This window comes from Bison bison, unplaced genomic scaffold (assembly GCF_000754665.1).
Source record: "Bison bison bison isolate TAMUID 2011002044 unplaced genomic scaffold, Bison_UMD1.0 scf7180017864043, whole genome shotgun sequence".
Taxonomy (NCBI): Eukaryota; Metazoa; Chordata; class Mammalia; order Artiodactyla; family Bovidae; genus Bison; species Bison bison.
The window spans coordinates 2,573,534-2,600,026 of NW_011494615.1; the positions used below are offsets into that span (position 1 = coordinate 2,573,534).

General features: G+C 42.0%; 1 long non-coding RNA gene across 4 annotated transcripts in view; it reads right to left on the reverse strand.

The window, feature by feature from the left end:
• Positions 1–26,493, reverse strand: part of LOC104985355 — an 88,293-nt gene that overhangs the window by 38,184 nt on the left and 23,616 nt on the right. The window contains exon 3 of one of the 4 annotated variants that reach the window (XR_824885.1): positions 15,764–18,259. The exons of the other annotated variants lie outside the window; for them this stretch is intronic. This is a non-coding gene — a long non-coding RNA (uncharacterized LOC104985355). Of the gene's footprint in view, positions 1–15,763; positions 18,260–26,493 lie in introns of those variants that run through there. 4 annotated transcript variants of the gene reach the window in all.

Below are 26,493 nucleotides of genomic sequence, written 5' to 3' on the forward strand. Positions count from 1 at the left end.
GACAGCATGACAGAGAATGACGGGACAGAAGGATCTGGAGGGTAAAGAGCCCATTTCTCCTGCCCACACTTTGGACTTGTCTCAGCTCTGACTCCATATGCTGGTTCTGCATCCAGACATGTTTGCCTTCAGACATTTGTTTTTCCTATGACCTGGGCAGGTTTCTTAATATCTCTCTGTCCTTTCAGCATTCTCAAAAGAAAATGCACAATGAAGCCAACAATACCTACTTCTGAGAGAATGTTATGAACATTAAATAAGAAAATTATGTTATGTGAAAGCAAGAGAACCAGACAGGAGATATACATACATATCCTATTAGTTATACACACATACACACACACACACACACACACACACACACACACATGAGATTTAAGACATTGGTTCATGTGATTATAGGAACTGGCAAGTCTGAAATCTGCAGTTCAGTCTGGAGACAAAATTCCCTCTTCTTCAGCAGAAGTCAGTGTTCTTGTTAAAGGCCTTCAAATGACTGGATGAGACCCACTCACATTATGGAGAGTAATCTGCTTTACTCAAAACCCACAGATTTAAATGTTAATAACAACTTAAAAGTGGCTTCCCTGGTGGCTCAGATGGTAAAGAATCTGCCTGCAATGCAGGAGATGGAGGTTCAATCCCTGAGTTGGGAAGATCCCTTGGAAAAGGGCCCGGGAACCCACTCCAGTATTCTTGTCTGGGAAATCCCATGGACAGAAGAGCCTGGCAGGCTGCAGTCCATGGAATTGCAAAGAATCGGACAGGACTTAGTGACTAAACAACAAGGATATCATCTTTAAAAAAATACCTTTATAGCAACATTTAAACTGGTGTTTGACCAAACAACTGGATACCACAGCCTGGCCAAGTTGACATATAAAATTAACCATTACAGGACCCACTGCAATGTAGACATTCTAATACAGATTGGTTGATGTGAAGTGAATTCAGTTTTTCCCAACAAACTCAGCAGCAGTCTTAGGGTATGCTTTGAAGGGTACCTTAACCATTATTTGGTATTAACAACAGAGCACTTTACAGGTGGTAGAGTCCTTTCTTATATAGGATTCCTTCGCAGGAGACTGGGTGCCAGGGTGTGGCAGGAGGGGTTACTGGCCTCTTTACAGAGGAAAAACATGAGGTTTAGTGAGAGGCAAACCCATTAACAGCTCACTACAGTCTCCTGTGACAGGTGCATGGATAGGAAGGCAAAGGGAGGACAGAGACCCCTGTGTTCTTGCTTCGGTTCCAGTAAAGAAGTTTGGATGTTTGGTGTCCATCCCTTTATTACCTGTGTCTTGGACTATTTTAATAATTATCTCACATCTACAGATTAGTTACTTAATTTTACTTTTCCTGTTAGATAAGGAGTACCCTTTTTCTTTTACCCTGGGGGCCTTGATATGCCTCAGGTGGTCCCCAAAGCCCAGGAATTTAGACTTCTTCCTGCCCAGAGTTTCCTTATCTGACCTACTAGCCACTAAAGCAGGAGTCACAGACCCAAATGCTGACAAAGGCCAGGTAAGCGAGTTAACAGGAGTGAGGAAGCTGGTAGGGCAATGGGGGTCTTCAGCAAACTGGAGCAAGCATATCCCATCATAAGACAATAGCTACAGTGCATCTCCAAGACACAGTGACTTTGGGTAGCTTAGTGCTTTTAATATGTGGAAATAGGGATTTTAAATGAAATAGCCTGATTTAAATTGGCAGTCAATTCAAATTGTTTTTTAAAAACACTACAAGGGGGCTTCCTGGGGGCACAGTAGATAACAATCCACCTGCCAATGCAGGAGACACGGGTTCCACCCTGGGCCGGGAAGATCCCACATGCTGTGGAATGACTAAGCCTGTGAGCCACAACTACTGAGCCTGTGCTCCAGGGCCCGGGGGCCGCAACCACTGAAGCCCCATGCCCTAGAGCCTGTGTTCTGCAAGAGAAGCCACCGCGACGAGAATCCCGAGCATCGCAACTGGAGGGCAGCCCCTGCTCGCCGCCACTAGAGAAAAATAATGAAGACCCGGCACAGCCAAATATATACATATATAACTAAATATATATATATATATATATATAGTTAAAAAACACTGTGAGAGCCAGATAAAACTCATCTTTAGATAATCATTCCTGCCTGGTGGTTAAAAGAGAAAATAAAGTGTGCTTTTGCATGACTGCTGCTGCTGCTGCTGCTAAGTCACTTCAGTCGTGTCCGACTCTGTGTGACCCCATAGACAGCAACCCACCAGGCTCCACTGTCTCTGGGATTCTCCAGGCAAGAACACTGGAGTGGGTTGCCATTTGGCACATATACCATCTATCCACTCATAAATGAAGGAGGCAAGAATTACTATATTCGCCTATTTCTTAGTGCAAGGTTAGAGGAGGATCTTGCCTGGAAGATGTAGAAGCAAAGAAAATGGGGACCTGGCTTCCCAACATTTCCACCAGGCTCTCCACTGAAGACACTGCTTAAGTGTTGCCAACTCCCTTGCAATGTCCAACAAGAATAGCCTTAAATGTCGTTTCTCTAATCCATCAGTCACTACTGATGCCTTTTCTCTTAGGTTGTGGAAGCTCCCCAAGGAAGGTACATCTGTAACCATCACTTGAGCCGGAGTCCTTTCAGCTAAGAGCCTCTGCATCTAGAACAAGGATGATTCACCAGGTCAGCTGCACTAACCAGGAGGGGAGGAGCGAGCACTGCCCTGGAGAGTTCCCAGCATGGGGTGTGTTCTTCTCACTTCTCAGCTGAAGACACCCACTTGTTGCTGGAGTCTCACAGTGTACTGGAGAGTACACTGTCCGGGGCAGGAAGTAGAACCCCTCCCTCCCTTGGCCCCTTTACAGGGGAACATAAACCCAGACTCTTCAAGGTGGAGGACACTGCCCTGCAGTATCACTGAGTTCTCTCTCAGTATCTCCTAAGGCTAACAGTTTTCCCCAATTATTTTTTTTTGGGGGGGGGCTCATTTTTCTCCAGCACAAGTTCTGTGGTCCTCACATGCCCTTCACTTACTTGCCTGACATGAGTCACATTTCCTGCCAGGAGAGAGAAGGAAACTCTGAGAATGCAGATGTCCAGCTGCCGCCCCTCAGAGCCCCCTCATCTCAGAGCATGCTCTGCTCCTTCTCCAAATCCTAGACCAGAGTGCCCTGACTCCTCGATCTGAGATTCCCCTGTATGGGGAGGAACAGGCATGCAGATTACAAAATCATTTCCAAGGATCCCATGCAGTTTGACTGAGGACTGGAGGCAGGGCTAATGAAAGACCCTGCCTTCGATGAGCTCACCATCTACTAGGGGAAACTAACATGAAAACTGAACTTATATCTGGAAGGCCCTTAGTCTCTCTCCCGTTGGTGTGGATGAGTGAACCGGAGTGGGGAAGGGGTTTCTGCCAGGCAACACTAAAGGATATTAACAGAAGGGATTTGTTAGGTAAACCAAAGCGGCTGCAGCGTAAAATCTCTTAGCATAAAGTCAAAAAATTATACTAGCCAGGGAGATTATCAAGCATGTTTGAATCTTTTTCAGGCATCATAACGGAAGATCAATCCAAGTAGTGAAAGATGCCCACCTTTTAAAGAAAAAAGGTAGAACTGCAGAAAAGGAAAACTGGGACTTCCCTGGCTGTCCAGCAGTTAAGACTCTGCACTTCCAATGCAGTGGTGCAGGTTTGATGCCTGGTTCAGGAACTAGATCCTGCAAGTTGCATGGTTTGGCCAAAATAAAAGAAAGAAAAGGAAAGCCTTCCTCCCTTTCCTCAACATGGAAAGCCTCTCCCTGCATCCACTTTCCAATGGTCTAGGGGGGGAGAGGGGAGAACGGAGACTAGTTGAAGACTAAACAATTTCCAAAGATGGAGGAGTCTGAAGGCTTGCAGTTTCTAGGAGCGGAGTCATGACCCAGGTAAGGAGGGAATAGAGTTTGACCTTTCTAAGGTTGAAATAAGTCCTACCTCCAATCCCCATGCCCCATGGTGTTGGTAGAGACCACATGGGAGCCTGGACGTTTCCTCCCACCAGGAGGTAGCAAGGCCCGCCTCCCCTCCCCACTGCAGTGACGTCCGTGGAAGCCTGCCAGGCAGTCAGGACTTCTACCACCATCTAGTGAGAACGAGGCCACTCGCTCTGTGTTGTGTCAGTGGCGGTCACATGGGGCGCAGTAACAAGCCCTTCCACCTCTTCCCTCCTTCTGGACAAGGAGGTTATCAGCAGAGGTTGGGTGGGAGCCAAAAACTTCACATACACCATCAGTAACAGGGAGTTTCCTTCCTCAGGTATCAAAAAGTGGGGAACCTGAACGACTTCCTTCACCAGCAGTAAGGAGGCAACACCACTCCTTCTCCTGCTTGAGTGATGTCAAAGCAAGTCAGCCAAAATAGAAGGTTTGAATAAGATCCAGAGTCTTACAGAATCCAAAATGTCCAGGTTTCAACTAAAAATCATTCATCAGGGGTCTTCCCTGGTGGTCCAGAAGCTAAGACTTCATGCTCCAAATGCAGGGGACCTAGGTTGGATCCATGGTCAGGAAACTAGATCCCACATGCCACAACTAAGACCCAGTGTAGTCAAATAAATTAAAAAAAAAACTTTTACCATATCAAGAACCAGGAAAATCTCAAACTGCATAAAAAAATCATCAGTGGATGCCAACACCAAGATGTCAAAGATGTTAGACATCTTTGACGATGATTTAAAGCAACCATCATAAAAATGCTGGAACAAACAATTTCAAGCAAGCTTGAAACAAATGAAAAAAATAACAGAAGTCCTCAGCAAGGAAATATGAATTCTCAGCAAATACATTACAATTATAAAGAAGAAACAAATGGAAATTTTAGAACTGAAAAATACAATAGCCAAAAACAAAACTCAGCAGATGAGTTAAACTGAAGAATGGAAGGGACAATAGAAAGAATCAGTGAATATGAAGAGTAAACAACAGAGAAAATATTAACTGAAAAAAAAAATAGAGCCCTAGGGACGTTCAAGACTATAAGAGATCTAACATTCAGGTCTTCTTCCTCAGAAGGAAAGGAAAAAGAGAGCAAGTCTGAAAAGTACTTGAATGGCTGAAAGCTTCCCAAGTTTGGCAAAAGATACTAACCTACAGATTCAAGAAGCTGAGTAAACTCCAAATGGGAAAACCAAAGAAATTCACATCAACACTTAATAGTCAAACTTCTAAAAACTACAAGCAAAGAAAAAAAATCTCAAAAGCCGCAAAAAGAGAAACGACAACTTTCAGATGAGAGAAACAATTCAAATGACAGTGGATTTCTGATTGTCTCCACCAGACACCAAAGGCCAGAAGGAAGGTGCTGAAAGAAAAGAACTCAACCCAGAATCCTATACCGAATGAAAACATCCTTCAGAGATGAATAGGAAATCAAGACGTTGTCAACTGAAGATAACCTAAGACCACGTTGCTTGCACCCAACCTAAAGAATGGCTAAAGGAAGTTCTCTAAATGGAAAAGAAGCAACAAAAGAAAAACCTTTGGAACATCAAAATGGAAGAAAAAGCACAGCAAGCAAAAATAGGGGTAAATATAATACATTTTTCTTATCCTCTTTGAGTTCTTTGATAACTGAAACAAAAATTATAACACTGTCTCATGTGGTTCTAAATGGATGTCGAAAAAATATTTAAAGCAATTATATTATAAATGGGGGGAGGACAAAAGGATGTAAAGGGAGACAAAGTTTCTATATTTCACTTAAACTGGTGAATGTCAACATCAGTTGACTGTGAAAAATTAGATATACAAGGCAACACCCAAAGAAACCACTAAAAAGGCTTTGCCAAAAGATAAACTCAAAAGATTATAAATAAAATTGATTTCTAAAAAGTGTTAAGTAAACAATTTCCACAGGAAGACAGTAAACAGAAACCAAAAAAAAAAAAAAAAAGAGAGAGAGAAAGAAAATGAAAGATACAATAGCAGACCTAAGTCCTGACATATCAATAATTACATTAAATGAAAACGGACTAAAAATACAAATTAAAAGATGATTGGCAGAGGAGATTTTAAAACATGACTAAACCATATTTCATCTACAAGAAATTCACTTCAAATATAACCTAAGTCTTATGTCTTATGCAAAAATTAGCTCAAAACAGATCACAAATTTAAACGTAAAGCATGAAAAGCCTAGGATAGTATCTTTAGGATCTAGGGTTAAGCAAAGAGTTCTCAGATTTGATACCAAATGTACAATCCATAGAATGAAAAATCAATCCTACACACTGAACATCATCATATATAAAATTTTTGCTCTGTAAAAGACTCTGTGAGGTGGGAATTTGCTGTATGACTCAGGGAACTCAAACCAGGGCTCTGTGACAACCTAGATGGGTGGGATGGGGTGGGAGGTGGGAGGGAGGTTCAAGAGGGAGGGGATATATGTATACCTACAGATAATTCATGTTGATGTATGGCAGAAATCAACACAATACTGTAAAGCAAATATCCTTCCATTAAAATATATATATATATATATATAAAGCCTCTGTGAAGATAAGAAGACAAGCTACACAGAAAATATTTGCACACAGCATATTCAACAAAGGACTAACATTAATATAATTTTTTTAACTCTAAAATACTTAACAGCAAAAAAGGAAACAATACAATTAGAAAATGGGCAGAATATATAAAAAGACATTTCACTAAAGATGCATAGAAAGCAAACAAGCACATGAAAAAATGTTTTACATCGTCAGCCAGTAGGAAAATGTGAATTAAAACCACAATGAGGTACTATTATACATCTACCAGAATGGCTAAAGTAAGAAACATCCCCAAATGCTTGCAAGGATATGGCTAAGTTAGATCACCCATACATTTCTGGCGGTACAGACATTCTGGAAAGCAGTCTGCAATTTTTTTAAAAACTTAACATGCAACTACCATATGGCCCAGCAGTTGTACTCCTGGGAATTTATCCCAGAGAAATGAAAATTTATGTTACAAAATATCTGTATACAAATGTTCAAAGCAGCTGTATTTGTGGTAGCTCTCAAACTGGAAACAATCCAGGTGTTTTGCAACAGATGAACGATTAAACCAACTGTGGCACTTCAGTACCAAGGACTACTACTCAGTAGCAGAAAGAAAAGGAGTACTAATACATGCAGCAACCTGGAAGAATCCCCAGAGAATTATGCCTAGTGAAAAACAAAACAATACCAAAAGTCTATGAGTCTACCATATAATACTATTCTGGAAATAACAAAATTATAGAAATGAGAGGGGGATAAATTAGGAGTCTGGGATTAAAATATACACACTGCTATATATAAAATAGACAACCGACAAAAACCTACTGCATAGCACAAGAAACTATACTCAGTGTCTTATAATAAGCTATAAAGGAAGAGAATGCAAAAAAAAAATGTTTATATACAGCCATGAACAACTGAATCACTTTGCTATATACCTGAAACCTACACAGCATTGTAAATCAACTATATTTCAATTAAAAACATTTTTTTAAATTACAGAAATGGATAACAGGTTAGTGGTTGCTGTGGTTAAGAAGAGGGTGTGGCCCTTAAAGACAACATCAGGGATCCTTGTGGTGATGGAAATGCTTTGTATCCTGTCTCTGTCCATGTCACTCTCCTAATTTGAACCGTGGTCTGTAAGACGCTAACATTTGTGGTAACCAGGTAGAAGGTTAGACAGGATCTCTCTGCACTATTTCTTACAACTGCACATGAATCTACTATTAACTCCAAATAAAAACGTCAATTAAAAACAAAACTGGCAGAAAAATAAGTTGTGAAGCCTTAATTAAAAAAAAAAAAACAACTCTTGGGAATTCCCTGGTGGTTCAGTGGTTAGGACCCTGTGCTTTCACTGCTGGGGGCCTGGGTTCAATTCCCGGTCAAGGAACTAAGATCCTGTAAGCTGCACGATGAAGCCAAAAATAAATTTAAAAAAAAAAATTAAAAGTGCCTCTTGATACCACTTCCCCTTCTGTAACACAGAAATTCCATTTCTCTGTTCTCCTTCACAGAAAAACCTTTTTAAAAAACAGTTTTCTTCTCCACAAAAAAAGTCTTTTTAAAAAACAGTTTTCTTCTCTATTTAATTCCTCTCTTTCCATTTTCTCTGAAATGTACTCCAGTCAAACTTCTGCCCACGTGATGTCACCAAAATAGCTGTGGCCAAAGTTACTGACAACACTGTTAAGCCGCATGGTCAAGCCTCAGTTCTCATATTAACCTATAGTCCACATTTGACACAACTGATCTTTCTGCTCCTAGACTCACTCTTTTAGCTTGCTTCCAGAACTGCTCATTTTCTTGGTTTTTTTCTTATCTCACTGGATGTTCTTTCTCCATTTCCTTTTCTGTCTCCACAATTTCCTAATGTTTTGACATCCCAAAGCTCTGTCCTGATCTTTCTATGATCTGTCTATATTTAGGTGCTTATTCAGCTTCATGGATTTAAACATTCTCCATCTGCTGATGACTCTGAAATTTATATTCCCAGCCTGGATATCTCTCCCAAACTGCAGATTTGTATGTCCTATTGTTTCCCCAACCTCTCTTTCTGCTTATGTATTAATAAATTTCTCAAAGTATTGTGAATAAAACTAACTTCCTGACTTCCACTCAAAACCTGCACCTTCTCAGTATTCCCCTTTTTGGCTTACAGCATATTGATGCTTCTACTCACCCAGACCCCAAGTCCAAACCATCTTAGACGCCTCTCTTTCTCTTCCGAGTGAAAAAGGGGTCCTCGCAGGTGCTCATGACGTTATAGATTTAGATATTAACATGGAACCAGATAAGGATAACTTTATTTAAATACATTTCATGTATCATATAATTCATTGTTTTATAGCCTATTCACTGAGTTGTGCAACCATTAACACCAGCAATTTTAGAACATTTTCATCACCTCAAAAAGAAACCCATTCCCCTTTAGACATCACTCTCCAATCTTCTCATCAACCTCCACCCTAGGCCTAAATAACCACTAATCCACTTTCTGTCTCTGTATAGTTGCCTGTTGTTGTTCAGTCGCTAAGTTGTGTGTGACTCTTTGCAACTCCATGGACCACAGCACCGCCAGATTCCTCTGTCTGCCACTATCTCCTGGAGTTTGCTCAAATTCAGGTCCATTGAGTTGGTGATGCCATCTAACCATCTCATCGTTTGTCACTCCACCCCATTCTTTTGCCTTCAATCTTTCCCAGCATCAGTGTCTTTTCCAGTGATTCGGCTCTTTGCATCAGGTGGCCAAAGTATTGGAATTTATTTGCCTATGCTGGAAATTTCATATAAATGAGATCTTATCTGTGTTCTTGACTGTCTTCTTTCACTTAATCTTATGTTTTCAAGATTGATCCATGTTGCAGCATGCAGTATCAGCTGTTGCTGTTCAGTCTCTACAGTCTCATGACTGCAGCACGCCAGGCCTCCCTGTCCTTCACCATCTCCCAGAGCCCGCTCAAACTCATGTCCATTGAGTCAGTGATGCCATCCAACCATCTTGTCCTCTGTTGTCCCCTTCTCCTCCTGCCCTCAATCTTCCCCAGCATCAGGGTCTTTTCTAAGGAGTCAACTCTTCGCACCAGGTGGCCAAAGTATTGGAGCTTCAGCTTCAGCATTAGTCCTTCCAATGAATATTCAGGACTCATTTCCTTTAGAATGGACTGGTTGGATCTCCTTGCAGTGCAAGGGACTCTCAAGAGTCTTTTCCAACACCATAGTTTGAAAGCATCAGTTTTTCGGTGCTCAGCTTTCTTTACGGTCCAACTCTCACATCCATACATGACTACTGGAAAAACCATAGCTTTGACTATACAGACCTGTGTTGGCAAAGTAATGTCTCTGCATTTTAATATGCTGTCTAGGTTTGTCATAGCTTTTCTTCCAAGAAGGAAGCATTATCAGTACTTTATTCCTTTTTATGACCGGATAATTTTCCATTCTATGGACTGACTACATTTTGTTTATCTATTCATCAGTTAATGGACTTTGGGGTTGTTTCCACTTTCTGACTATTATGAATAATGCTATGACATTCATATACAAATTTCTATTTCCACACATAGTTTCCTTTCTCTTGGGTATTCCTGGGTACATACCTAGGAATGGAATTGCTGGGTCAAATGGTAACTTTATGTTTCACTTTTTATGGAACTGCCAGACCGTTTTCTAAAACGGCTACACCATTTTACACACCCAGTGGCAATGTGGAACCCAACAAGGTTCTTACTTCACATTCTTGTTAACACTTATTGTCTTATTTTGATTCTAGTCATCACAGTGGGTGTGAAGTTGTTATCTTACTGTGGTTTTCATTTGCATTTCCCTGACGACTAACGATGTTGATCATATTTTGATGTGCTTAATGGTCATTTACATCTCTCTTTTGGAGAAATATCTATTCAGATGTTTTGTCTATTTTTATTAGGTTGTCCTTTTTTTTTTTTTTTTTTTTGGCCACACCACACAGTATGTGGAATCTTAGTTCCCAGACCAGGGATGGAACCCACACTCCCAGCAGTGAAGTGCGGTCTTAACCCCTGGATTGCCATGGAAGTCCCCAGGTTGTCTTCTTATTATTGGTTGTAAGCATTCTTTACACATCCTAGATTTGCAAATTTTCTCCCATTCTGTGGGTTGTTTTTGCTTCTTTGATAGTGTCTTTTGAAGCAGAAGAATTCTTTAATTTTCATGAAGTCCAATTGATCTTTTTCTTTTGATGCTTGTGTTTTTGGTGTCATAGCAAAGAATCCATTGTCAAATCTAAGGTAATGGAAATATGCACCTATGTTTTAACAGTTTGGAATTAGGGCTTTTATGTTTAGGTCTTCGAGCCATTTTTATTTAATTTTTAAAAATATGTATTTATTTGGATGTGTGGGTCTTAGCTGCAGCACATGGGATCTTTCATTGTGGCGCGCAGCCAGGACTCTCTAGTTGCAGTGTGCAGGCTTAGCTGCTCTGCTCCGGGGCATGTGGGATCTTAATTACCCAACCAGGGATCAAACAGGCATCCCCTGCATTAAAAGGCAGATTCTTAACCACTGGATGGCCAGGGAAGTCCCCATTTTTATTTAATTTTTATATGTGATGTGAGGTAGGAGATCCAGCTACATCTTTTACATGTTGCTATCTGGTTGTCTTAATATCATATGTTGAAAAGACTATTCTTTCCCCACTGAATGGCCTCAGCATCCTTGTCAAAAATCAATTAACTACAGAAACATGGATTTACTCATGAACTCCTGATTCTACTCCATTCATCTATGTGTCTCTCTCTATGCCAGTGCTACACAGTCTTGGTTATTGTACCCTTGTAAGTTTTGAAATTGGAAGGTATGAGTCTTCCAACTTTTTCTTCTTTTCCGAGGTTGTTTTGGCTATTCTGGGTTTCTTGTGTTTCCAAATTAATTTTAGATCAGTTTGTTAATTTGTACAAAGAAGCCAGATGGGATGCAGTCTAATAGGGACTGCATTAAGTCCACAGGTCAATTTGGGGAGTACTGCTACCTTAACAATATTCAGTCTTCTGATCTAGAGAGGATGTTTTTCCATTTTTGAAGATCTTTAATTTCTTTCAACAATGTTTGGTAGTTTTCAGAATATAAGTTTTACACTTGCTTTGTTAAATCTATTCCTAAGCATTTATTCATGTTGATGCTATTATAAATGAAATTATTTTCTTAATTTCATGTTTGGATTATTCATTGCAAGTACATAGAAAGGCAAATTGATTTTTATAGATTGATTTCATATCCTGTAACCTCACTGAAATCATTAATTAGTTCTAATAGTTTTTAAAGATTTCTTAGAAGTTCCTATATACAAGATCATTGCATTCAGAAGTAGAGAGAGTTTTTCTTTTCCAATCTCAATGCCTTATCCTTCACTTCTTGCCTGATTTATGTTTGAACAAACTTCTCTGACTGCCTTACTGCGAACAAGTCAGATGAGGGTCAAGAGTGGAGAAGAGTCAGATATGAAAGGATTGTGCCTTGGACTAGGTGGGAGCAAAAAAAGTCACAAAGTACTTCAGGGTGTTTCTCTTTAGTCTTTCTCGCCTTAATTTTTTCTTTGTCTTACTGACCATCGTGGTGATTTTTTTTTTGCCTCAACCAACCACAAAGCCAGTATGCCAACTTTTAAAAAATCTTGTGATTAAAAAAAAAATATCCACATGAAGGAAGCAGGCACCAGACAGGAGACAAAAAAAACCCAATCCTACATGTCCCATTTCTGCAAGAGCAGACCGTGCAAGACTGGTTGGACGGAAGGATTATTTTTATGAGGAGAAAAAAGAGAAGTATTCATCACCAGGTCTTAGAAAGGCTGCAATCCTCAGCAACCAGCTAAAGATAACCCAGGCAAGGAACTTTGTGCCAGACCTGGAGGCCATCAGTGCTCTGAGTATACAGGATAATTTAGGCTTCTCCAGTGAGTGACCATCCCAAGCTACCAGACTCTTCACCTTGGGGAAATTTGCTTCACCAGCCTTCCCCAGGAACTTATTTCTCCCTGAAGGTAGCAATACAGGAAAACTTCCCAGAAGTCCCCCTTACCCAATCCGTCCAGGCCAAATAGGATCTCTCTCTCTCTTCTGGTGAGCAGGAACTTAGCGTTGTGTTCTAAAATGGGCTGAGCCCTGGGGACTTACCTGATGTGGGGAGTGAGTCACAAAGTCACCTCAGTTCTTTCAGTCATGTCTGCCTCTTTGTAGCATTATGGACTGTAGCCCGCCAGGCTCCTCTGCCCATGGGATTTTTCAGGCAAGAATACTGGAGTGGGTTGCTGTGCCCTCCTCCAAGGGATCTTCCCGACCCAGGGATCGAACCCATGCCTCCTGAGTCTTCTGTATTGCAGGTGAATTCTTTACCTGCTGAGCCACCTAGGAAGTCCCCTTAAATTGTGCACCCAAGGCCCTTCCCTTACCTCTCCCTAGTGCCAGCTCTGGTTCTACTCAGCTCTGCCACTGACAGGCCATGTCCACAAGGACAATCCCTTGGCCTCTCTGGGCCTTAGTTTATTCATCTGAGAAGCTGAAGTGCTGGATTTAGAATAGTGTTTCCCCATAATGACCTGTGAACCCAAACTGACCCTTAATTTTCCAATTCACAGAGCCTTTTCCAAAGTCCCCATTTCTTAAAATCTATAAACCAATTAAAAAAAAAAAAACTGCCCTATGAGATCTTCAGGTTTCTCTGGCTGCTCAGACTGTAAAAAATCCACCTGCGATGCAGGAGACCTCGGTTCAATCCCTGGGTTGGGAAGATCCCCTTGAGGAGGCATGGCTACCCACTCCAGTATTCTTACCTGGAGAATCCCATGGACAGAGGAGCCTGGCGGGCTACAGTCCGTGGGGTCACAAAGAGTCGCACAGGACTGAATGACTAAGCACAGGACATGAGAACTTCATGTATGACTACAGAATATAAGTGGTATGTTCTCCATATGACACAATTCTCTTAAAGAAACTGTTTCATCTTACATATAGCCCTGTACAGACCTCCCCAGGAACTACTGTGACTTTGCTTTCCATCCTGACCAAAGGTAACTGGACCAGAGGCAGACCCCAGACCCAAGATGAGCCAGCTATAGTCTGGATGGAGACAAGCCGATTATTCCTCTCAAAACCTGGGCGTCGTAGACACTCTATAGCTAGTAAAGGTAGCTATAGGTCAACTCAGACACACAGGCTGGTGGCCATGGGGCCCACACACAGGGCCCACACTCGAGAAGCAGCTGGAAAGAAGGAGGCAGCGGAGAGCAGCAGCAGGACAAGTAAGTCCTGTGGCTCATGCGAGATGAGAAACGACTCAGCTCTTGAGAGACGGAGAATGTCTCATTCTTTACTTTCCCGTACTGCTGCCAACATGAAGCGTGAACTATCCTTGTATTCTTGAGTGTGCCTTTACACAAACCACTGTCAAAGGAACTGTGACTCCAGCTGAGGAAAAGGGCAGGTGATTCTTCAATAAATATAATCAACTGCTATGCTCGGGAGAAGACCAAACAGGATTCTGCCTCATGCTGTAAAGAAAAATTTTCAGAAGGAATTTTTAAAAATGATGTTTAAGAGAGAACATTTAGGACTTCCCTGGTGGCTCAGTAGTAAAGAATCTGCTGGCCAATGCAGGAGATGTGTGTTCAATCGCTGGTCCAAGAAGATCCCACATGCCATGGAGCAACTGTACACACTGAGCCCATGTGCCACAACCACTGAGCCTGTGCTCTAGAGCCCAGGAGACTCAACCACCGAGCCCGTGTGCCAGAACCACTGAAGCCTGCGCACCCTAGAGCCTGTGCTCCGCAGTAAGAGAAGCCACTGCAATGAGCAGCCCATGTACCACAACCAGAGAGCAGCCCACACAGCAACAAACCAGCAGAGCAAAAATAAATAAGTAATTCTTTTAAAAAAAGAGAGAACTTAAAAAAAAAAAAGGATATTCCTTCCTTCCATCCTGAATAAGTTAGTTTTCTCTTTTCCCTTTCCTCCCCATCCCTTTCCTCCACTTCTCCTGGGGGTGGTAGTGACCACAAAGGTAGCAGCAAAGGAGTGTGGGAGCCAAGGATGTGATCAGCACAGTAGAGAGATTACTACAGAATGAGAGATGGAGCACATAAATGATACTGAAAATAATGAAAGAAGGTTTTCTTGTTCACAGAGAATGAAGTTACATATAAGGAAAGGGGAAAGGCTAAAAATAACCTTGAGATACTGATGGAACAGAGGTACCAGTGGATATTCATGAACCTTTAAAATATAAACAGATATAGAAATAGTAGTAGCCAGGGTACACATATACATACATACACACACACACACGTTTACATGTATATATGTTCCACCTCTGTACACGAGAAGGCCTGCAATTGATGACAGCCAGGAGCAATAAGCAACAAAATATTCAGATTTTAGTCTTCAAATATCACTCTCCTCTCTAGAACTCCTTAAAGAAACAGCTAGTTCCCAGGTTGAGGCAGGAAAATTACAAGATGAGCCATTTGTAAAATCTGGAACATTTTCTTGTGCCAGAAAGTAAAGAATTGCTCAAAAAATTACAGGTACATAGCTAAAGCTCAAAGGGGCTAATTTTGGCTTTTTTTTTTTTTTTTTAACGTTTCTTGGAAGCACAATTGATTTACAAGGATTTAGTGCTACAGCAAAGTGATTCAGTTATATTTTTTTCAGATTTTTTCATTATAGATTATTACAAGATATTGAATATAGTTCCCTGTGCTACACAGTAGGTTTTTGTTGTTTCTCTATTTTATATATAGTTGTGTGTATCTGTTAATCCCAAATTCCCAAGTTATCCCTTCCCCACAACAGGAGTCAACTTTGGTGAGGCTCTCCTGCTAGCCAAATCTAGAATGATTTTGCATAAATAATGATAATAATGGATTAAATTCACTGAATAAAACAGGAATCCATGGGCCTACAATGATATAAACAAATGAGAGAAAAAAAAGACATTTCTTCCTTATATAGAATGCCAACTAATAAACACAGCAGGAGTGATGGTAACAGAAAATAGCCATTTGGTAACCACTATAATTGTGATTAATTTAGGCAAAAATCATCAATGTTCACTAAGTCAGATGGGCTTTCCTGGTGGCTCAGATGGTAAAGAATCTGCCTGCGATGTGGGAGACCCTTGTTTGATCCCTGGGTCAGGAAGATTCTCTGGAGACAGGCATGGTAACCCACTCCAGTATTCTTGCCTGGAGAATTTCATGGACAGAGAAGCCTGGTGGGCTACAGTCCATGGGGTCTCAAAGAGTTGGACACGACTGAGCAACTAACACACATACCAAATCAAATGAATGGGGTTTAATGAAATGCAGGATATTGTCATAGTTTGAGAGCATCTTTCTACAAAATATGTATTAATTATGAAGAGGAGAATAATGACTTAACAAGGAGAAACCTGAACACACCAAACTGACCAAGAGATGGAGATTGCTATTACCAGTAGTATCACCGGCCAGCGTCCTGAGCCTCCTGATGCGATGCAGTGAGGAGAGGACAGCATCACCTCGGTATATTTCTCCCAAGAACTCATGTCTGAGTCCCATCCTGAGGAAACACTGACGAAACCAGGCTGAGCTCTAGCCGACAGAATGAAAAGCCTGTACTCCTTCGAACTATAATGTTGTGAACACAGGGAAAGACTAAGCATCTGTTCCAGGTCGAAGGAGACTAAAGAGATGCAATTATTAAGTGCAAAGTGTGATCCCAGGCCAAACAGAAAAGAGACTTTGTTGGGATAATAGGTGAAATTTGACTAAAACATTTGGGTCAGGTATCAGTGTCACACCAATGCTGATTTCTGATTTCCTGGTCTGGAGGGTTGCATGCTGGTTATGCAGGACTGTCCTTGGTTTGGAAAGATACACAAAGAAGATCTGGGGGGTTTAGAACATCTGCTGCAAATATATATTTATATATTTTTTAATATTTTAAATAATATATAAACAAATTTTATTTATCATGAGTATCCCCAAAGAGAGATTCTGCAATTTTATCTCTCAGTCCTATTACAGACTTTTTTCAATTTAACTAATATTTGTAATTTCCTAGAATTCTTTTCTGCAACTTTTTCTATAACCATCTGTTCTTATTTTACCAACAAAATATGCTCCCTCAATCCTTCCTTCAGTGCTGGACATTGCCAATTGAGCATTTCATGGGTACCTCAACATCAGCCTGCTCAAAATCAACTCTCCATCTCTGTTCACAAAAGCCTGTGGACCCTGCAAACAACAGGCCACTGAAAGAGATAGCTCTTCTGAGTAGTGTGAGGAGCCACTGAAGGGTTCTGAGCAGAGATGTCACATGATAGACTTTGCCTTTCAAAAGGATCACCCTAGATCCACTGGGAATACACTGTAGGGAGGCCATGGAAGAAACAGCCTAGGTAGAAGCAGGGTGAAAACTATCCTGGTTTACCCCAGGGCTGGGGGATTTCCTGAGACAGGACTTTCAATGCAAAAACTGAAAACCAAAAACTGGAAAAGTACCAAAGAAACCAGATACTCTAGTTAGGAGCTTATTCCAGAAAGCCCAGGTGTGAAATAAACATAGCAAGAGCCAGGAGGAGGTGATTATCAGACGTCATATTCTGGATAGGTAATGGGTATATAATATAGAATGTATGAGAAGAGGATTCTTGTGTCCTTGGAATACTAGAGGATCTGAATTATCATTTACTAGGGAAGGAGGGGGACTATGGGAAGAGCCATTTGGAGGGGGGATGGGAATCAGGAGCTCAATTTTGGACTTGCTAAGCATTGGGTGTCTGTCTGACATCCAAAAGGAAATGTTAGATGGGTATTTAAATACACACATCTAGACATCAGAGGAGAGAAGTCAGGGATGTAGATGTTGTATATTGTCTACAGATGGCCTCTAAAAAAATAAAAGAAATTCATGAACAGTGTAGATTAAAAAGAGAAGCTTAAGGACAGTCCTGAAGACAAGATTTGTTCCGGTAAAATGATGGGGGCAAAACTGTGATAAAGAGAGGATGGGAGATAAAGAAATGGGGGCAACAAGTGTAGACAAGATTTTCAAGAAGGTTACCTACACAGGGAGGGGAAGGAGCTGGGCTCAGCTAAGAGTAGGGACAGTTACTCCATATACAATAGGAAGGAAGACAGAATGTGCAGGCAATGGTTCAGGTAACTGGGTAGTTTGGGTGGTGGGAATTTATGAGAATTCTCATCTAAATCTTCTAATTCTAGGTAAGCCAAGGTAATCAGCTGAGGGGGAAGGTGGGGGAGGCCAACTCAAGGTCCAAAAAGAGAGGAAGAGACAAAAAAATCATCATCCAGGGGAGGAAGGGCATAAGTGGGAGGGAAAAAAGAAGGATGATCTCTGACCAGCGTTCACTTGGGGTTTCAGTATGCACACGGACTGAGAGGAGACCAGTCAGCACTTTCAGTTCTCTGAATTATATCTGGATTTTTTTCCCCCTTGTTTGTTCATCTTGGTCCTTCTTAATTTTGCTGTTGATTTTGCAGAAACATCTGCAAAATGTTGTCTGTTCACACTTGAAATGAGGGGCTGAGTTAATTAATGGAGGGGACTGAAGACACCCCTCTTCCAATGGAAAGCATCCTCCAGAGCTAACTTGACTAAATGAAAAAAGGTCCACAACCAGGCACTTCTCGTGGTCACGTTTCAGAACCATGAATGAAGAGGTATGGTATGAAAAAATAAACGGTAACAGCAGTCAAAGTTGTCACCTGCAAAGGAAACAGAATCAGAAAGTGATCAGCAACCCCAAGGGCTAGAAGACAAAAACTGAACTTTCAAAGTTCCAGAATTCCTGACCCAGCCCAATGACCAATGCAGCATGAGGGTAGAATAAATACACCCTTCCCTGGTGGCTCAGAGGGTAAAGTGTCTGCCTGCAGTGCAGGAGACCAGGGTTCGATCCCTGGGTTGGGAAGATCCCCTGGAGAAGGAAATGGCAACCCACTCCAGTACTCTTGCCTGGAAAATTCCATGGACTAAGGAGCCTGGTAGGCTACAGTCCATGAGGTCGCAAAGAGTCAGACACGACTGAGTGACTTCACTTCATTATACTTAGAAATGCACTCCAACAAAATAAGGGAATAAGCAGAGAAGGTTCTAGGACAGAGGTTTACTTATTTTTGTTTCCTTTTGGCTGCCCTTCTCAGCTTGCAGGATCTCAATTTTCTGACCAGGGACTGAACCCAGGGCCAAGGCAGGGAAAGTCTATAATTCTAACCATTAGGCCATAAGGCTTACTTTTAATTACTCCTAGTTGTACACCTTTCCTTAGGTCTGAGTGTCTTTGTGCGTTTATCACTCTTAAAATTTTTTTTGTATAAACAACTACTTACTGTTTGCCTCTCAAACCATCAAACTCCCAAACACTGCAGCTTCTCCCCTTTCTTTTCCCACAAGGCTTCGTGTGTTGGAAAAATATGTAGGCTTACTTTCATATTCTTTTTATTTCACACCAAACCTCTTCCTTTTTCAAACTATCAAAAGCATTTAGACTTAACTATTTACAACCAGTTTCACTGTTCATCATTGTTCCATACATAAATGCCCCTTTATTGTAGATGCTTGCCTCATTTTTCACTGGGCTGATTTATATGGTATAATTTCCAAAGTTGCACGTTTTCTGCATCCTAGCTCTAAACCAATGCTCAGCGGACTTCTATTATTAAATTAAAAGAGGGTGTATCTATCCTGGCTGTTTAGTACAATTCATACAAATGCACACGCCAGGAACTTAAATGTCACTGGCCACATAGGAGTCCAAGAGCTACACTCCATCAGAGCACTAATCTTAACTCTAACCGTAAATGTCCTAACACAGAATACCAAACACTGAAGCCTCAACCCTAGTTGAATTTGCAACTCCAATCCTGGACTAAACGAAACAAAGCACTGCAACTCGCCTAGTCCCAGTGGCCTAATGTAACCTAAATCTTAACTGAAGCCTTAACCCCAACGCTGAACCTTTAAAACAGGAGATCTGGGTACTCAAGCAGGGGTTTATCAAAACAGTGAGTAGACGTATCATTTTTATTCTGGTACAAATATTTTCAAATTTTCCTCGTTATGGTTTCTCAGATACACCCATCATTTAAAAGTGCACATTTAATTTCCAAACACATGGGGTTTTTTTTTTAAAAGTATCCTTGATATTAATTTCTCATTTTGATATTAATTTCTTTTTAAAATATTTCCTTCTCTGCAATCACCTTCTGTGTTTTTTTTCAGTATTTTAACATTATTGAGGCTTTTGATGGCTATGTCAAAGATCTCTCTTGGTAAAAGTAAAGCACATTGGACTGGAAAATATGTGGATTATTTTCAATTATCTTTTGATATTGATTCCTAACATAATTCCACAGTGACAGGAGAACAGATTCTGTATAATTCTAATACCTTTAGACCATGAAATTTTGCATCTTGTTTTACGTCACTGGATATGGTCTACTATCTCTTGGGTTATAGTTTATGGGAACTTGAAAAAGATTTGTATCCTGCTGCTGTGTGAAAATGATACAAATCTTGATTATGCTGAATTGGTTCATTGTGCTTTTCAGGTCTACTATATCCTTCTACTTTCCTATTCATTCTATTAATTTTTGAGAGTTTGATATTGAAACTCCAAGTAAAAATTTATCTACTTAAAAAATCGTAATATAGAGTGGAACTGTATGTAACTTTGTTCTGTATTTTCTAAGTCTCCTGTAAATGTGTTATTGCACTTACATAATTTAAAGATTAAAAAGAGAAAAAAATAGTGAGTAAAGGAGGAATCTCCTTCCGCTCTCCCTGTGGCCCACACCGGTCCAGCCCCACCTCCCGCTGTCCCCTCGTTTCTTTCAGGTCTTTACTCAGACGTCACGTCTATAAAGCTTTTAGGATCAACTGTACAGTTAGAACCGCACCCCAAAACAGCACCCTCACTTCTGACAACTGCAAGTTCAGGGTCACCCCCAAACCACCTCAATAATTTGCTAGAAGGACCCACAGCACTCAGAGGAAGCAGATATAATCATGGTTAGGGTTTATTACAGTGCTTCCCTGGTAGTTCAGCTGGTAAAGAATCCGCCTGCAATGTCGGAGAACTGGGTTCGATCCCTGGGTGGGGAAGATTCACTGAAGAAGGGAGAGGCTACCCACTCCAGTATTCTTGGGCTTCCCTGGTAGCTCAGCTGGTAAAGAATCCGCCTGCAATGTGGGAGAACTGGGTTCGATGGCTGGGTTGGGAAGTTCCCCCAGAGAAGGGTTTATCACAGGAAAGGGATACAGATGAAATCAGCCAAGGGGAGTGCACAGGGCAGAGCCCACGAGGGTTCCAAAGAGATGCTCCTTGTTCCCTCTGTGGAGCCGTGGGCGATGTGTGACCTCATCCCAGCCACAGAATGTGACAACACGCAGAGCACTGGTGCCCAGAGTACTAACGGGGCTTGGGTCACATGCTGGCCGCGTCGCTGACCTGCAGCCCCAGCCCCTCCCAGAGGGCGGCTAATACCTTTAGGCTCCAGCTCCTCTGGAGGCAGAACTGTCATAGCACGACCCAAAGTCCCCATCACAGGTCACACTGCTAAGACTGCCCAGTGGCCAAATACCCCAGGCAAACAAAGACACCAACCAGGACGCGAGGTAAAGGCCAGAGTCGCCTTTGGTGAGGTTAATTCTTTTTTAAAAATTTATTCATTTTAATTGGAGACTAATTACTTTACAATATTGTAGTGGTTTTTGCCATACATTGACATGAATCAGCCATGGGTATACATGTGTTCCCCATCCTGAACACCCCGCTTCCATCTTCCTCCTAGTGAGGTTAATTCTTCACCACACACTTCTCTCACTGTGATCTTCCCCAATTTAAACACGCAATTTCTGCCCCAAGAATCCACATCACCACTTACCACCATCAAGCATAAAATTTATTTTACCTGATTATTTTATTGTCTCTCCTCTCCATTAAGAATGTAAGGTGGCAATTTGGTCTGCTTTATTCACTGCTGCATCATCTGCTTCCAGAACTGCGCCCTCCAATATAGGAACCACTAGCCACACGTGGCAAGTGAGTACGTGACTAGTCACTGCTGCTGCTGCTGCTGCTAAGTCGCTTCAGTCGTGTCCGACTCTGTGCGACCCCATAGACGGCGGCCCACCAAGCTCCCCCATCCCTGGGATTCTCCAGGCAGGAACACTGGAGTGGGTTGCCATTTCCTTCTCCAATGCATGAAAGTGAAAAGTGAAAGTGAAGTTGCTCAGTCGTGCCCCCCTCTTAGCAACCCCATGGACTGCAGCCCACCAGGCTCCTCCATCCATTGGATTTTCCAGACAAGAGTACTGGAGTGGGGTGCCATTGCCTTCTCCAACCTGACTAGCCACTAGTCCAGATTAAGGGTAAACTACACATTGACTTTTAAAGCCATTATATTGTAAAAAGCAGGGAAAGAATTTCACTGATACTTTATTATGTTGGTTCTAAGTTGAAATATATTTGGGACATACTGGATTACATAAAATATACTATTAAAATTTATTTCACCTGTTTCTATTTTGTAAACTTATTTAATGTAGCTAGAAAACTTACAGAATTATATATGTGGCTGCAATCTGAGTCTCATTTTGTGTGTGTACATATACAGAGAGAGACAGAAGAGAGAGAGAGGAGGAAGAATAAATTTTATTATTTGATATATATATTTATATAGATATGGAAGACATATCAGCCAATATTTTTTGTAAAGTATCAAGTAGTAAATAGTCTAGGCTTTGCAGCTATATGGCCTCTGTTCAGCTCTGCCACAGTAGCAAAAATTATATTTAAACAAATACATGAGGCTGTGTTTCAATAAAACTGTTTTTGTAGAAATAAGCAGCTGCATAGTTTTGCCTGTGGGCCATAGTTTGCACACCCCTGATTTAGAACACTGTTTAGTCCATAGTAAATATTCAATAGATACTTGTCACCTGGGTAAATACAAAGAACGCTATAGTGACAGCATGTTGAGCCCGAGAGCATGGTTAATGTCAGAGGTTCCTGGTGGCCAGGAATCTGGGGCACATTGCACATGAATTGTAAGTTACTGGAGGGATTTAAGCAGGGCAGTGATCAAATCTGACACAGCTTTTATTACAGGTCTCTGTGACAGATGGCATCCAGTCCCACCCCTTCTCCCCTTTCAGAACTCATTCACCCGACTGTCAAGGATGCTGGTGGCTGAAAGCTCTCAGGTGAGTCTTCCTTTAAGGGTTGCTCAGGGCTGAAGAAAACCACCTTGCCCAAGGTGCCACCCTCTTCCTGGAGCCAACCACATCCAATGACTCGCCAATGTAGGGGCGTAAAGGCCCCTCTTGCCCACGTGCAGACAACTCGGAAAAGCCACTCCCGCTCCGGCGCGCCTTACAGGACTGGCAGCCGTGATCCACGCGGTGGCTGCAGCCTGGGCACCAATTCGGTGGTGCCCAGCCGAATTGCAGGGCAACCCACTACAGCATTCTTATCTGGAGAATTCAAGTGACAGTGAAAATGAATGCTGCTGTGGGAGCCATTGAAGCACCAGAAAAAAACAACGCCAAAGGTGAACACCAGAGGGCAGCACATGGAAATCTCATATTCTGTATCTAGAGGGCAGAAACGGAGAAGGCATTGGCACCCCACTCCAGCACTCTTGCCTGGAGAACCCCAGGGACCGGGGAGCCTGGTGGGCTGCCGTCTATGGGGTCGCACAGAGTCGGACACGACTGAGGCGACTTAGCAGAAGGCAGAAAAGGCTGGAGGGCCAATCAACAGGGAAAACAGAAAGCAGGCCTTTGAATCAATCCAGGCCAGGGAAGGAGCTGGCTTGACCCAGGATGCCAGTGGCACAATTGGGAAGTGGTCAATCTTGGCTGTATTTTGAAAATAAAACCAACGTAATTTGCTATGGTGTTTGCATTCATTTCCTATTGCTTGTGTAACAAATCAACACAAATTTACAGACTTAACACAGATTTGTTTCCTTACAGGTCTGAAGGTCGGAGGTCTAAAAAGAGTCTCTGGGCACGGAAGTCCAGATGCTGTGAGGCCTCTTCCTTCTGGAGGCACTGCGTGCAAGTCTGTTCCCTGGCCTCTTCCAGCTCCGAGAGGCTGCCTGGGTTCTCTGGCTTGTGGCCCCTTCCTCCATCTTCAAAGCATATCACTCCAACTTCTCCCAACCTCACATCTCCCTTGGCTGACTTCGATCCTCCTGGTGTTATCCTGGAACCATTTCAATAATCTAGGATAATCTCCCTGCCTCAGAATCCTTACTTCAATCACATCTGCAAAGTCCCTTTTGCCATGTAAGGGAATATGTTCACAAGTTCCAGGATTACGACATGGACATCTTCAGAAGGCCACTGTTAAGCCTACCACAGGGTAGAAAAAGAAAAGTGGAGAATGACCTCAGTGTTTGGGGGCTGGAGTATCTGAAAGAATGGGTGGTCAGGACCCGAGATCAGCAAGACACAGGCTCAAAGATTTAGTTGGTTCTTTGGAAGCTGAGTCCTGATGATTGCTCCCTGCAAAGGCTTCCCTGTGTTAAAAGATACTTTTCAGAAGGAGGCAAAACCATGACTCTCTTTATAGAAGTAAAAATGAACGTGTGATGAGGAATTCATTTTACTCATATGATCTGAGAAAACCAGGCAGATGTTATGACTGAATCTCAGCAAAGCTCAACACAGCACAAATTTATATGGTAAAGGAATGTTGAGATGAGTTGCAAATGGGGACAAAACTGAACAGGGCTAGAACCTGAAGGCCCAGAAAGGTGTATTGTAGATACACCTTTACTCTGTATGCAGAGTTACCTACTGAAATACAGAATTGTTTCTACACATGATTCTTCTATCTGAGCACTCAACACGTAAGCCCCAGGGAGGGTGGGTTGAGTTTCTGGCAGGAGCAGAATGAGAAGGTGGGTTTAATGCTATCAAGGGTCGACAAAAGATAGCAGGAAGAACACCAGAAATGACACATTGCATCACAAACATTTTGCACTGGTTTCATTATAATACTTTTTGACTGGTTAGTTTTTCTTTGTAGAGAGGTTGTTACACTCTAATATTCGTGTCTCCCCAAATTTGTATGTTGAAGACCTAACCCCAACGTGATGGTATCCGGAGGTGATTAGGTTTAGATGAGGTCATGAGGACAGGACCCTCGTAATCCTGTTGATAGGATTAGTGTTCCTATAAGAAGAGGTGGGGAGAGCTGAGCTCGCTCTCTCTCCCCCTCACAAAGTGAGGACACGGTGAGAAGGCTGACAACCTTCTCACCTACGTCTGCAACCTAGGAAGCAGCTTTCACCAAAGAACCAAATCAGCAGGCTCCTTAATCTTGGACTTCCAGCCTCTGCAACCTAGAGAAATGAATTCTTGTTGTCTAAGTCACCTGGTCCACGGTATTTCATTATGGCAGCCCAGCTGACTCATACAGAAGATGGTGATTTTTTTTGGGGGGGGTGTCCAGTCACTGGGTACTCAGCCACACGGTAACATTTTACATCCCACTCAAATGCAATTACACAGGACTGAATGAAAACAGCGTCATTCACCCACTCTTCTGGCCATTACTACTTTGGAACCAAGAAAGCATCCCTTTTGTGTGGCTGTTCCCAAAACATATCAGCCCTTTACTGTAGGTAACTAAACCGGAAGTACAGTGATTTCTACTGATAAGTAATAAATTTAGCAGTATCCTCTCTTTTATGTTCCCTTTTTCCCATCCCTTCTTTTAATCCAATTAACGTGCACAAGAGAGAGGGGAGTGAACCCTGCGCTACACAGTGAGACTGGCCAAGCGGGAGAACACCTTCCAGGACCAGAGAGGAAATCTCCAACTGTCACGCATACTTTTGTCGTCAAAAGAAGAATGTGCTGTTGGGGATTTCCTGGTAGTTCAGTGGTTAGGACTCCACTGCAATTTCACTGCTGAGGGCTCAGGTTCAATCCCTGGTTGGGGATCTAAGATCCCACAAGCTGTACGATGCAGCAAAAAAGAAAAAAAAAAGGCGGGGGGCGGTGGGGAGAAGAATGTGTTAGGAGGAAAAAATTTCCCTCCGCCAACCTACCAGGCTAGGTTCAATGGTTGGAGGCCTGTGAATTAACAAACAACAGACAAATTAATAGGAGAGAAGACAAAGCTTATTTACGAAGGAGGCTTCAGATGAATTGGTTCCCTGGACAACCAAAGATAAAAGTTTATCAACATACTTAGGAGGAGAAAGGGCTTCTGTGGAAGAATAAATGGAAGGCACGACAGTTCCAGATAAAGCTTGTTTAAGCAGTCACTCATCCCTGTGATAGTGGTTAGTCTCCCTTCTGGCCGTAAACCTGCCAGAGAGGATTTATAGCAACTGTATTTTCTAGGAGGTCCTGCTTAAATCTACAAAAGAAGTTGAGATAAAGTTTATCCCTGTGGCGGCTGCTTGTTCAGATGTTTTTAGCTTAAGCTAAAATTATAGATAAAATAAATGAATATAATATATAAATACAATATAAATAAAATAATATAAACATAATAAAATAAAAGATTATTTTAGAATAATCTTCATTGTGATTGAGGTGCATTTTGAATCCCTACAGGTGCAAAACTATTCTTCATGTAATAGAATTCTTCAAAGGGCATTTTCTATCTCAAGATTTTGGGCAAAGCACCGGAGGTAAGAAAAACAAGTGCCCCACAGTCAGGAGTGATGTGTAAGATGTGCAGAAGAATGGCAACCAAACTGGTTCCTGATCTTTAGCCCATCACCTGCTAGCAGGCAGGGGCTTGGGACCAGGAGTGAAACTGGAAAGATGGTTTCTTAAAGGAAAGGGTTTTTCCCTTCTCCTGCCTCAAGTCTGACAGGAGGGCTTCAAGGAAGCATGACCGAGCTCCCTGGAGCTGACTGGGGTGCACATGTGAGGCGGCCACTCAGGCCCACTGCGAGCCCCACCACTG